At 34.6% G+C, this 13,753-nt stretch overlaps 1 long non-coding RNA gene across 1 annotated transcript; it reads right to left on the bottom strand.

The window, feature by feature from the left end:
* Positions 1-65: 65 nt before the first annotated feature.
* Positions 66-13,133, bottom strand: LOC141506768 (uncharacterized). Its single transcript, XR_012473972.1, has 3 exons — positions 12,616-13,133; positions 4,014-4,059; positions 66-128 (listed from the first exon to the last, which is right to left on the bottom strand). It is a non-coding gene; the product is annotated as an uncharacterized LOC141506768 (long non-coding RNA).
* Between the last annotated feature and the right edge of the window lie 620 nt (positions 13,134-13,753).

Genomic DNA, 13,753 nt, shown 5'->3' with positions numbered 1-13,753 from the left:
AATCCCACCTGTAAAATAAAAAACTAATTTAAAGTTGCTCACCTTGCCCTGCTCAATACCTTTTACCATCACCACTGGGCCCAATTCTGGACATTCTGAATCATGGTACTGACCACAGTCTTCACACCCTGTAAATAGACAAATAGATCTCTTCAAAGGCAGTATTCATGGTTAGCTATAATTTAACCAGACTGCCAGAAAATCTTAATTAATGCTGTAACAAACTTGTAAAACGTATATTAAAGAACATACTGCTGACTGCTGGCTAAGATTACCATGAAAGTGACTATCACCAAAGCAAACAAAACAGACAACTCATTTGATTAAGTAAGCTACGTCATTCCACTCCATAAAAACATAATGTACTATAAGGAAATGTCTATAAATCATTTGTAGTCATTTCTTTGAAAATAAAAACACAATTATTCCAAATAGGGGGGAAAGGAAATACACAAATACCCTCTATTTTCAATTCCTTAGTTATAAATGTAAAATATTTTTCATACTTCTGGTACCATATCATTTTTCTCAATTAGTATCTACAAACTACAATGTTCTGTATGCAAGAAAACTGTAAAAAAAAATCCTGTTTACTAAAATTATTATAAAATCTTCCCCATTTAGTAAGTGGGTTTAATTTTTATTTATTTATTTATTTTTGAATTTTACAATTTCCCCCCCTCATTTCGCTTCCCCCCCCACTCCATAGAAGGCAGTCTGTTATCTTTACATTGTTTCCATGCTATACATTGATCTAAATTGAATGTGTTGAGAGAGAAATCATATCCTTAAGGAAAAAAATATAAGAAATAGCAAAATTACATAAGATAACTTTTTTATTTTTTTTAAATTTGAGGCAATAGTCTTTGTTCAAACTCCACAATTCTTTCTCTAGATACAGAAGGCATTCTCCATCACAGATACCCCCAAATTGTCACTGATTCTTACACTGATGGAATAAGCGAGTCCATTAAGATTGATCATCAACCCCATGTTGCTGTTATGTCCTTCTGGTTCTGCTCATCTCATTCATACAAATCCTAAATAGGGGCTATTTAAAGCTACTCTTGAGTTTCTTGTAGCTTTCTCCACCCCCTAAAGAAACTACCTGGATTTTCAGAAAATATTTTTCCACATTAAAAAAAAAACTATTATAATTTTACATGATTAATAAAGTCATTTCAATATTACTTTTTTAGTTTTTTTTAAATATTTTTTCAATTACATGCAAAAACAATCTTTTCCTTTTTAAAAAAAAGTTGAATTCCAAATTTTCTCTCTCTCCTTCCTTCCTTTTCTTCCTTGAGAAGGCAAATAATTTGATATAGATTATACAAATGCATTCATGCAAAACATATTTTCATATTAATCATATTGGGAAGGAAAAGAACAAAAAACCCAAAAAAAACTCCCCTAAAAACCCACAAGAAAAAAAAGCAAGAAAATAATTAGGTTTTAAGATGAATTCACGCCCTAACAGCAACATGGGAGAGACGATCAACCTTAATGGACTCACTCATTCCATAAGTGCAACAATCAGGGACAATTTGGAGAATACCATCTGTATCCAGAGAAACAACTGTGGAGTTTGAACAAAGACCAAGGACTATTAACTTTAATTTAGGGAAAAAAAATTAATATCTTATTGTCTGATCCTGCTATCTCTTATACTTTATGTTTCTTCCTTAAGGATATGATTTCTCTCTGATCACATTCAATTTGGATCAATGTATACCATGGAAACAATGTAAAGACTGGCAAATTGTCTTCTGTGGGGGGAAGTAAGATTAGGGGGAAAATTGTAAAACTCAATATAAATAAAATCTTTATAATAAAAAAAGATGAATTCAGACTCATTCTTTTTCTGGAGACGCATAGCATTTTTCATCATAAGTCCTTTGAAAATATCTTAGATCACTGTATTGATATGAATAGCTAAGTCATTCAAAACTGATCATCATACAATATTACTGTTACTGTGTACAATGTTCTCATTCTGCTCACTTCATTTTGTATCAATTCATGTAAGCCTTCTCAGGTTTTCTGAAAGCATCCTGCTTGTCATTTCTTGAAGCACAATTCCATTACAATCATATACTTGTTTAGTCATTACCCAACTGATGGGCATTGCCTCAATTTCCAATTCTTTGCCACTTAGTAGCTCCAAAGAGCTGCTAGATTCATTACCTTTTTTAAAAAAATCTCTTTATTATACACATCTAGTAGTGCTATGTTGGGTCAAAGGGTATGCAGTTTTACAGCCCTTTCAGCGTAGTTCCAAATTGCTCTCAAGAATTGTTGGATCAGGCCAGCTAGATGGTGCAGTTAATAGAGCACCAGCCCTGGAGTCAGGAGTACAAATTCAAATCTGGACTCAGACACTTAGACACTTAATAATTACCTAGCTGTGTGGCCTTGGGCAAACCACTTAACCATTTGCCTTGCAAAAAAAAAAAAGAATTGTTGGATCATCCCTGCCTTTTCAAGGTCAGGATGTTCCTTGTCGCAATGATTATCCTGACTTGGCTATTGGACGTGTCTCTATTGGATGTGCCTCTGGCTGTTCAGAGGTCAGGGGGTGGGGGGGAAAGAATGGAGCAGAAGATAGTGTTTTTAATATAACTCCAGGTTAAACAATCCAGTAACTTAGTCCTTAAACAGGACCTGACAAAGCCATCCAAAGTTATTGCCTATAGTATGAACGTTTCATTCCATCTAACTTCAGATTCTGTTTCATCCTGATTAGTTTTGTCACTTTGATTCAGTGACAAACATTGCAAAATGGTGTGTGACCACTTGATGTGCAGAGTCTGGCTTTCTCTATATTAAATTTCAATGCCAAATTCAGGAGTTGCAGACTTGCCACTGACAAGAGGGAAGCAAGTAGGTGAGTAAAACAATCTCCCAGATCTTGATAGCAACATATTCTCTCTTAAGGTATTCAGATGCAAAAATCACCTTCTGACTTATAGAAGGTGCAACCCCTGCCAACTGCTTCTTGGCATAGTTGCTGGAGTTATGGGGAAGAATTGTCAGGCTAGCTCTTAGAAAGGTGTTCCTGGACAAACTGCCAAACCAAGGAGAAGGTGGAGGTTCAAAAGAATAACTGGGTCTACTCAGTTAAACTGAAGACTTCATTTGGGAACCAAAAACCTTAGTCAAAAGAATTAAATAGAATTCTTGGACTTTGAGCCATCTATTTTCCCTGAAAAGTAAGCATCTTTGCCAGCAGTATTTTGTTGGATTACATTACTGAGGAATGAACTGAGATGATTATGTGGAAGTGTTATTTAATGGCATATTGTACTAGAAATTTGAAGACCTGCAGTAGATTTTAAATCCCAATTCTTATTATAACATTTTAAAGAGATTGTGAAAATGTCAAAATGAACATTAATCGGGTTTTAATATACTGTATGATGGGTAGATGAGACTGTCCATTGTGCCTTATTTCATTATTTGAATTCTCAGGCATGGTTTTGGCAGTGCAAGAACCCTGTAACATTAACAAATTCAATAAAATGTAAATATATATATATATATAAAGAATTGTTGGATCAGGGGCAGCTAGGTGGCACTGGCCCTGGATTCAGAAGAACCTGAGTTCAAATCCGGCTTCAGACACTTAATAATTACCTAGCTCTTTGACCTTGAGCAAATCATTTAACTCCATTTGCCTTGCAAAAACAAGCAAAATAATTGTTGGATCAGTTCTTAACTCCACCAACAGTGCATTAGGGTTCCAATTTTCCCATATCACATTCAATACTTGTCATTTTCTTTTTCTGTCAAATTAGCCAATATGACAGGTATGATGTAGTACCTCAGAGCTATTATAATCTGCATTTCTAAGATTTAGATCTTTTTTTATGACTAGAGATAACTTTGATTTCTTCATCTCAAACCTGCCTATTCATATCCTTTGACCATGAAGACATTAAGTAATGACTTTGTATTCTTATAAATTTGACTCGTTTGGGTCATTTCAATCTTCTTTCATGTGATATACTCACAAATAAACATAGTTTCATCACTGCCATCTTCAGCCATTTCTGAAACCTGATGAAACAAAGAAAAAAAAGGGAAGGAATCAGTTAATAGGATGAAAATGGCATCTGACAGGTTCTTTGAGGAGCCTGTGCAAATTAGAGAGCTCTAAAGTTTGTAAAGCAAGCCCTTGGAGAAGGGGAAAGTGGGGGCAGCTTCTAGAGAAATATTTACCATGCCACTGATAAGGTTTGTAATCAGAATGAGAAGATATTGTCTGTTCAAGAGTAGTAGGTCTCAATTTCCCTTGCCATTCTCTCCTCCCCAGCTATTACACTGCTAACAATATAGGTTCCCCAACCATCTGGTGGCCTCATAATAATTCACGACTGCTACTGAAGAAGAAACAATAAGCTGCAAAGATAGTAAAAAAAAAAAAAAAAAAAAAAAAAAAGGAAAGCTTGATCTGCTACTATTCACAACTATTAGTTTTCCTTGGATAAATGAGAATTTGTAGTCTTTTCTAAATATTTACCTTGACCCTACAGTTTTGTCTAAATGGATCTCTTTCACAATTGCAAAACTGTTGATCCCCTTGCCCTTGAACAGACAATATCTTCTCATTCTGATTACAAACCTTACCAGTGGCATGGTAAATATTTCTCTAGAAGCTGCCCCCACTTTCCCTTTCTTCCTTGAAAGATTTCCCTTTTTCTCTAGTCATGCTTCCCCTGTGGAGGGTGTCATTTATCTATCCTAAGTTGTCAAAAATGCTATTGATTATGGTGTGAAAAGTTATGAAAACTAAATCTGTACTCCAGGAAGCTGAAACAATTATCAATAGCTGTCTTAGCAAGCTAATAGATTTCTTTGCTTTTAGACTGGCCTCCTCTTTGAACTAGTCATTCATTGGACCTCCTCTTGGTAGAGAAAATTCTCCAACATACTTTACAAATATTATTTTCACAACAACCCTGGGACATAGATGCTCTGATCATCTCTGATGAGGTAGGCAACAGTCAAATGCTGAGGCATTCCTCAAACTTAGACCTTCTGATTTCCAGGTCCAATGCTAATACAGAATAGGATTTCATCCACACTCAACTCTTAAAAAACAAGATTTTTAGAAAACACTTGATTATTTTAAATAACTTATTTATATATTGATCTATTTTGTATGTTCTTTAGTCATGTCTAAACTCTTTTGTGACCTTATATGGAGTTTTCTTGGTAAAGATACTGGAGTGGTCTGCCATTTCCTTCTCTAACTCATTTACTCTGAGGCAAACAGGGTTAAGTGACTTGCCAAAGGTCACACAGTAATGTCTAAGGCCAGATGTGAACACAGGAAGTTTTTCTGATTCTAGGTCCAGTACTCTATCCAAGATACCACCTACTTATTATTTCTACCTATCTCTGCCTCTCTCCATTTCACAATTTAAAAATATTTTTAACAAATGGAAAGTCTACCAAAAAAAAAGAACCAAACCAAAACTTCCACATTGACTAGTCTAAAAATGTATGACTTCAAACATTCCTTGAAATGTGGTATGAGACTTTTTAAAAATCACAATTTCCAGATTATCAAAGAATTTAGATATTTCTTCTTGATTATTTTCCCACTTTAATCATTTTTTAAACTTTTTTTTTGCATTTTCTTGTTTCAACCTTTCCTGTTTTGCCCATTTAAATTTTCAAACTATTCAGTGCTTAGATGAGCTCTTCTACCATCTATTCCCAGGTCTCAATTTCCCTTACCATTCTCTCCTCCCCAGTTATTACATTGCTTCTTTTGTTTCATTTCTTCTAGGTAATCTTAAAATCCTAATGACTAGGACATTTTTTTCCCCTCCCTGAAGTTTGTGAACCAGCACTTGGGGTAGTTGTTCTCTTACGCAGGGTTTATCTCCAGACTTGTTGAAATCCAATATATAGTCTCATATAAGTAGGTATTTTCATTGGCTTGCTCCAAACCTAGGGGGCTTGTGTGGACGCCAATTCTGCTCAGAATTCAATGGTTAAACTTTGGTACTTTCTTCTGTAGAATTGTTTGGTCTTATTTGTTTGCTGTGGCACAGATCTAGATTGCCTAGATGTAAATTCAAAACTAGAAGTGGTTCAGGGTCCTATCTCTACTGTAGTAAGGGTTCTGGGAGGAACTGAAGCTGAGACTTTTTTTTCCAGTTGCTACAAGGATTCCTCATAGTCTCCTTTATAATGGGTTCAACCCAGGCCTGTTGCAGGGCTCTTCCCCTTTCTCTTGATGTAGAGTTCAACTCTTTCTAAACTAGGCTACAGGGCAGCTGGGCTCTGCCTGGAGCTCTTTCATGCTGAACTCTCTGGTTTTCCCCTTGATTACTTCTTACCAGGAGGTTACACGCAAGGCTCTGCCCAGGGCCTCTCACCCTGAATTATGCTCTACTTGGGGTGCTTCCTTCATCCCACTGCTAGTGGATTCAGGGGCTACTCTAGTCCGGAGTTCTGTCTATGGCCTCCCTCTTGACATAGGCTCCAGGGCAATCCGCATGAGTTAGACTATTGCTTAGGGCCCTTACCTTCCTGCTATTAGGATCTATAGATGCTCTCAAACTGAACTGCTTAGAATTATCTTAAGCCTTGGGATCCTTCATCTAAGGCAGTATCTTTCCCATATACTCTTTTTGTCCCCACAGATTTTTTTGCTGTACAAACTTACCCTAGCTTATCTCCGTCAAATTTCTCCAAGATTCTAGTGTTTTTTTCTGTCTATAGCTGGAAGGTGTCATGTAATCTACAGATTATCAATATTCTTTTTATAACTGATGCATTTTTAATCTCTACTGGAGTGTTTTACAGGGAATCTGGACTCCTATAATTCCCAATATATCACCCATCTTTCTATAATTGCCACATTTTCTTTACTGTCTTATATTATTATTAATGTTTAATAAAATAATTATTTTTAATTTTCTTATTTCTTATTCATAAATTTAAAAAATACTGCAGGGGTGACTAGGTGGCGTGGTGGATAGAGCACCGGCCCTGGAGTCAGGAGTACCTGAGTTCAAATCCGGCCTCAGACACTTAATAATTACCTACCTGTGTGGCCTTTGGCAAGCCACTTAACCCCACTGCCTTGCAAAAAAACTAAAAAATAAAAATAAAATAAAAATACTGCAAACTCAGAGTAGAGAATTTTTTTTTTAAAAAAAAGGATTTTGCAAGGTAAATGGGGTTAAGTGGCTTGCCCAAGGCCACACAGCTAGGTAATTATTAAGTGTCTGAGGCCGGATTTGAACTCAGGCACTCCTGACTCCAGGGCCTGTGCGTTGCATCACCTAGCTGCCACCGAGAATTTTCTTAACCCATAAAAACATAAATGATATATCTTGCCATAACCCAATTCTAACACAAGTATGGTTATAAGATCCGAAGTCAGAGACTCAAGTTTTGGATTTGCTACTTTATAGGGTCTCTGTGTCTCTGTTTCCTCATTCTTAAAATAAAGGGTTAGTCCAGAAAAGGATTTATGCTCCTTTTTGTTTCAGTTTTCTCCCTCCCAGTATTCTATGGACTCCAATCAAGGACAAGTCTATGGTGGTGTTCAGAATCAAAATAGGGTCAAAAACCTGTAGTTCACATCAGAAAGATAGTGCTCTGACTTTGGAATCAAATGGACACATATCCCTGAGATTCATGAATAATCACACCGAGGATGAGGTCATTAGAGCTGAAGAGTATACTATATCTGATGGAGGCCCATGTGAGGGACAATGAGAGAAAAATCCATGCATACCCATAATCTAAGAAGGAAGCCCAGAGTTTTAAGAGCTGACTCTTTAGGTTTTAGAGAACCCACATTTTCCAACTGTATATCCTGATGGCTATCATTTGTCATGTCATTCTCAAATTTGCCTCTTTTGTGTGTGGCCCAGAACGGGCTAGAACTCTGCAAGCCAGCTGTCCAGTAGTCTCATGAGCTCTTAGGATGCTTCAAGGTCAACATTTCTGAAGGTCTCTGTCTATAAAGACCAGTCTAAGTAGAGCTTTGGGCAGGCACAAAATGGTGGTTAGAATAAGCAACTGTTAGGCCTCTGAAGCTATAGGTTTTTCAAAACATTTACCTATTCATTGGCCCTAGTTGCCAATTGAACAGATCACTCAAAGTTATCATAGATTGAATGATGTGTAGCCAACTCCCAAGGTCTCCTGTCTGATCTATAGCATCCCTTGGGGAGAAATTTCATTCTATGAAGGGGATATGTTCAATGAAAATGCTTGTGACATTGTAACTCTAAAATCCAATTGGATTGTATACAGATTCTATATATCCTCTCAACAAATATCTTTGGGGTGTTCACACATATACATACCCAACAGTTTTATCTCTATGGTTACATTTTATACAGTCTTATGTAATATAATACATTCGTGGAAGACAACTAGTAAGCAGAAGTTTTTAGGTTTAATTTTGCTCCATTATAATTATAAATAATACATAACGTTACATATTTTTTAAAAATCTAGATCCCAAAATATTCTTATTGGATCCATCTTTTGCTGTTATTTTACTAGATCTCTCCTCTCTTTTTTGACAAATATCTTTAAGAAAGTTATCTACACAAAAGGTGCCTTTGTTTCCTTTATTATTGCTCTCTTATTTAAAACTTTCTATCTGGCTCAATTTTATTTTATTTTATTTTCCTCAAAGCACAGAGGCAATTTCTTTCTTTTAGTTTCAAATTTTCCACCTTTCCTTACCTCTTCCAACCACTAAGAAGGATAAAAAAAAAATCTCATTATAAATGTGTAGTCATATGAAACAAATGTCCAAATTAGCCATGTTCTTAGTAAGTTCAATAGCTCTTTATCTGGAGGTGAACAGCATATTTCATCATGAGTTCTTTGAAACAGTAGTGGGTCACTGTACTAATCAGTTACTAAATCTTTCAGTTTATTATATTTTAAAAATTGTTACTATATAGATTTTTTCATTTTTTATCTCAATGGAATAAACTTAGTAGTGATATCATTGCATTAAAGGTTGAGTACAGTTTAATAGTCTGAGTTTTAATTTCAAATTGCTGAACTAGAACATATTTCCACCAGCAGTCTACCAATTTTCATCCTTCTCTTCCAGCATTTATTTTCATTTTCTCTCATGTTAACTAATCTGACAAATGTGAGGTATAGTACTTTATAAGAGAACCTTACTGTAAAACATTTCTCAGTTGCATGATTGTCTACTAATTATAACAGCTTTGATTTTGTAAATGTAGAATCTTTTCAATTTTATATAATCAAAACTATCCATTTTACCTCCTGTGGATCTATCTCGTCTGTCATGAACTCTTACCCTTTCAAAAGATCTGACAGATAATTTTTTACCTGTCCCAGTAATTTATGACAATATCTTTTATATAGAAATCATACACTCATTTGTTGCTTTCACGACACAAGGTACTGATTTATACCTAGACTCTTCCAGACTGCTTTCCAGTTTTTTTAACTGTTTTTGTCAAATAGTTAATACTTTTCCCTACAACTGGGAACTTGGATTGATCAAATACTATTTGATAGTATTCATTTGCTTCACACACACACACACACACACACACACACACACACAGACACACACGAAGAGAGAAAGAGAGAGATCTATTACTGCTTGGATCCCCTCCAATTTTACTGCTTATTTTTGCCAACTATAAAATAATTCTTTGGTTGTTTGATTGGTATGGCACTAAATAAACAAATAAGGTCATAATTTCATTTTTATTTTATTGACTTGGTTTACCAATGAACAATATATTTCTCGTTATTTATTTTGATGACTTTATTTGTGGGAAAGGTTTTGTAATTGTGCTCATTTCATTCCTGTGTGTATGTTGGAGGGGATTCCCAAGTATTTGATAATATCTGTAAGTTATTTTAAATGGAACTTCTATTTCTCTACCTTCCTGGAAGGTAATACACAGAAATGCTAATATTTTCCAAGGTTTTATTTTATATCCTCCAACTGTGCTGATTTTACAGATGACTTAGGTAAACTATCCAATCAATTGCAAAAATGATAGTTTTTTTGCTGTTGTCTTATTGCTAAAGCTAACATATAAGGTTACCATAATGAATAGAAATGGTGATCATGGAAATCCTGTCTTCACTTCTGATCTTACTGGGAAAGGACAGTTAGGTAGCACAGTAGATAGAGCACCAGCCCTGGAGTTTGGAGGACCTGAATTCAAATCTGGATTCAGATATTTGACACTTACTACTTGTGTGACCTCAGGCAAGTCATTTAATCCTGACTGTCTTACATCCAGGGCCATCTCCAGGCATCCTGATTTATATCTATTCATTGGACCTAGGTGGCTCCAAAGGAGAAAGTGAAGCTTGTGACTTAGCACAGCATTCCCTCACTCCAATCCAATTCACTGGCATGCCATAGCGTCATCTCCCTGTTGTCATGGTCTTCTTTGAGAATGAAGGCCAAACATCATTTTGGAAAGGATACTAAAATATCCTTATTAAAAATAATGTTTACTCTTGGTTGTAGATATCACTTATTGGTTTAATGAAAGCTATATATTCCAATGCTTTCTGTTGTTTTAACAGGAACAGGTATTGTATTTTGTCAAAAGCCTTTTCTGAAAGCACTGAAACAGTTATATGATTTTTACTGTTGTTACTTTTAGGGTCAATTAGGTTTAAAGTTTTTCTAATATGGAATGAGCCCTGCATTTCTGGTATAAATCCAGCTTTGTCATAGTACATTATATTTGTGAGATATTGTTGTTAAACTCCTTGCTGATATTTAAATGTTTGTATAAATATTCATTAGGGAAATCAATCTACAGTTTTCTTTATTTTGATTCTTCTTTGATTTAGGTATCAACATATTCATATCATAGGAGTTTGCAAGAATATGTTCTTTATCCTATTTTTATTTTTTAAATAATATTTTATTGTTCAATTACATATAAAAAACTATTCTTAACATTTGCAGGGTTTTTTTAAGTTTTGAGTTCCCTCCTTCCCTCCCTTCTAAATGAAAGAGTTTAAACAATCTGATTTAGATTAAATATGTGCAATTATGTAAAAATTCTCATATTAGTCATTTTGTGCAAGAAAGCATGAGGGGCAGCTAGGTGATACAGTGGATAGAGTACCGGCCCTGGAATCAGGAAGAACTGAGTTCAAATCCAGTCTCAGATACTTAATAATTACATAGCTGTCTGATCATGGGCAAGTCACAACTCCATTGCATTGCAAAAATCTACAAAAAAAGGAAGGAAAAAAATAGAGTAATATAGAAATATAGTAAAAAAAAATTGCTTGCTTCAGTCTGTGTTCAGACTGAAAGACCTCTTTCTCTGGAGGTGGATAGCATTTTTCATAAGTCCTTTGGGTTTGTCCTGGATCTTTGTATTGCTGAACATGGCTAAGTCATTCACAATTCAATCATATACATTGTCCTCACTGTGTACAATATTCTCCTGGTTCTGCTCATTTCACTTTGTATTAGTTCATCTAAGTCTTTTCCAGATTTTTCTGAACTCCTCCTGTTTGTCATTTCTTATAGCACAAAAATATTATATTACAATTATATCCTTTGGGATATAGACCTAGAAGTAGTATTGCTGGATCAGAGAGTATGAACAGTTTGGCTGCCCTTTGAGCATAGCTTCAAATTATTCTTACATCAGTTGGCAACTCCCCAAACAATGCAGTTTTCCCACCTCCCCTCCAGCATTTATCAATTTCTGTTTTTGTCATATTAGTCAATCTGATGTTTTAATTTGAATTTCTTTAATCAAGTAATTTACAAAATTTTTTCCTATGACTATAGATAGCTTTAATTTCTTCATCTGAAAATTGTGTTCATATCCTTTGACCATTTATCAATCAGGGAATGTCTTGTATTCTTTTAAATTTGATTCAGTTTCTCTACATACTTGAGAAATGATATCTTTATCAAAGATACTTGCTGTAAATCCCCCCTCATTTTGCTGCTCTCCTTCTAATCTTGATTGCAGTAGTTTTATCTGTGCAAAAACTTTTAAATTTTATATAATCTAAATTATCAATTTTATATCTCAAAATGCTCTCTATAGCTTCTTTGAGCTTAAATTCTTCCCTTATCCATAGATCTGACAGGTAAATTATTACTTGCTCTCCTAAGTATGCTTATTGTAATTTTTTTATTGTTAGATTGGTATGGCACTGAATAAATAGATTAATTTGGGTAGAACTGTCATTTTCATTATATTGGTTACTTACGCATAAGTAATTTCATTATATTGGCTCAGCTCACCCATAAGTACCCACAATTAAATATTTTTCAATTGGTTAGATCTGGCCTTATTTGCATGAAATAATTTATATTTTGTAATAATATCCATTTAGTCCCTGCATTTGTCTTGTTGGTAGACTCTCAAGTATTTTATAATGTCAAGTTAAAATAGAATCTCTTTGTTTCTTGCTGTTGGATTTTCTCAGCAATATATAGGCTTATTTTGTATCTTACAAAATTGCTAAAATTGCTCATTATTTCAAGTAGTTTTCAGTTGATTTTCTAGAATTCTCTAAGTATATAAGAGCAGCTAAGTGGTGCAGAGAATAGAGCATCAGTCTCAGGGTCTGCAGTACCTGAGTTCAAATCCACCCTCAAGACACTTGACTCTTAACTAGCTGTGAGATCTTGGCAAGTCACTTAATCCTGACTGTCTTGTATCCAGAGCCATCTCCAGTCATCCTGATTCATATGTGGCCACTGCACCCAGATGGAGAAAGTGAGCTGGTGAGTTATAGCACAATAACTCCTTCACTCAAGTCAAATTCATGAGCTTGTCATGGCATCAACTTCCTGATGTCATGGTCCTCTGAGAAGAAAGGACAAACACCATCATGTGACTAAGTATACAATCATATCATCTGCAAAGAGTGAAAATTTTATTTCCTCATACCCTATTCCAATTTCTCCATTTTTTTCTTCTCTTATTACTACAGCCACTATTTCTAATAACAATATTAAATAATAGTGATATTAATGGTAACCTTACTTCACTCTTGATCTTGTAACATCCCCATTACAGATAATGGTTGCTTGGTTTTAAATAGACATTTTAAAGTACATTTAATATCACCACTCTTATTTGTTTTGAATTGGGGTGGGAAAGGGGTTGTAAATAGCATTTACATATATATATATATATATATATATATATATATATATATATATATATATGTATATATATATACACACACATACATATATATAAAAGATAAGTTTTCAACATTCATTTTTCATAAGATTGAGTTATAAATTTTTCTCCCTTCTCCCCCTCCTCAAGAAGGCCAATAGGCTGATGTAGGTTATATGTCTATAAGTACGGTAAACATAGTTTCACATCAATTATATTGTGAAATAAGAATCAGAACAAAAGGGAAAAAAAGAAAAAGATTTAAAAAAAACAAAAAAGTGAAAATAATATAGATGAGCTGCATTCAGACTCCATAGTTCTTTCTCTGAATGTGGATAGCATTTCCCTTAGTGAGTTTTTTTGGAATTGTCTTGGATTATTGTATTGTTAAGAAGAGCTAAGTCTATCACAGTTGATCATCATATAATATTGCAGTTACAGTACATAAGGTTCTCTTGGTTCTATTCATTTCACTCATCCTTTTTTCATGCAAGTCTTTCCATGTTTTTCTAAAATCATTAAGCTCATTTCTTAAATCAAAGTTGTACTGCATCATCATCATATACCACAACTTGTTCAGTCAT

This window comes from Macrotis lagotis, chromosome 1 (assembly GCF_037893015.1).
Source record: "Macrotis lagotis isolate mMagLag1 chromosome 1, bilby.v1.9.chrom.fasta, whole genome shotgun sequence".
NCBI classification, from domain to species: domain Eukaryota; kingdom Metazoa; phylum Chordata; class Mammalia; order Peramelemorphia; family Peramelidae; genus Macrotis; species Macrotis lagotis.
Note: the sequence above shows the minus strand (reverse complement) of the source record. Positions and strands in the feature narration are given on the sequence as shown.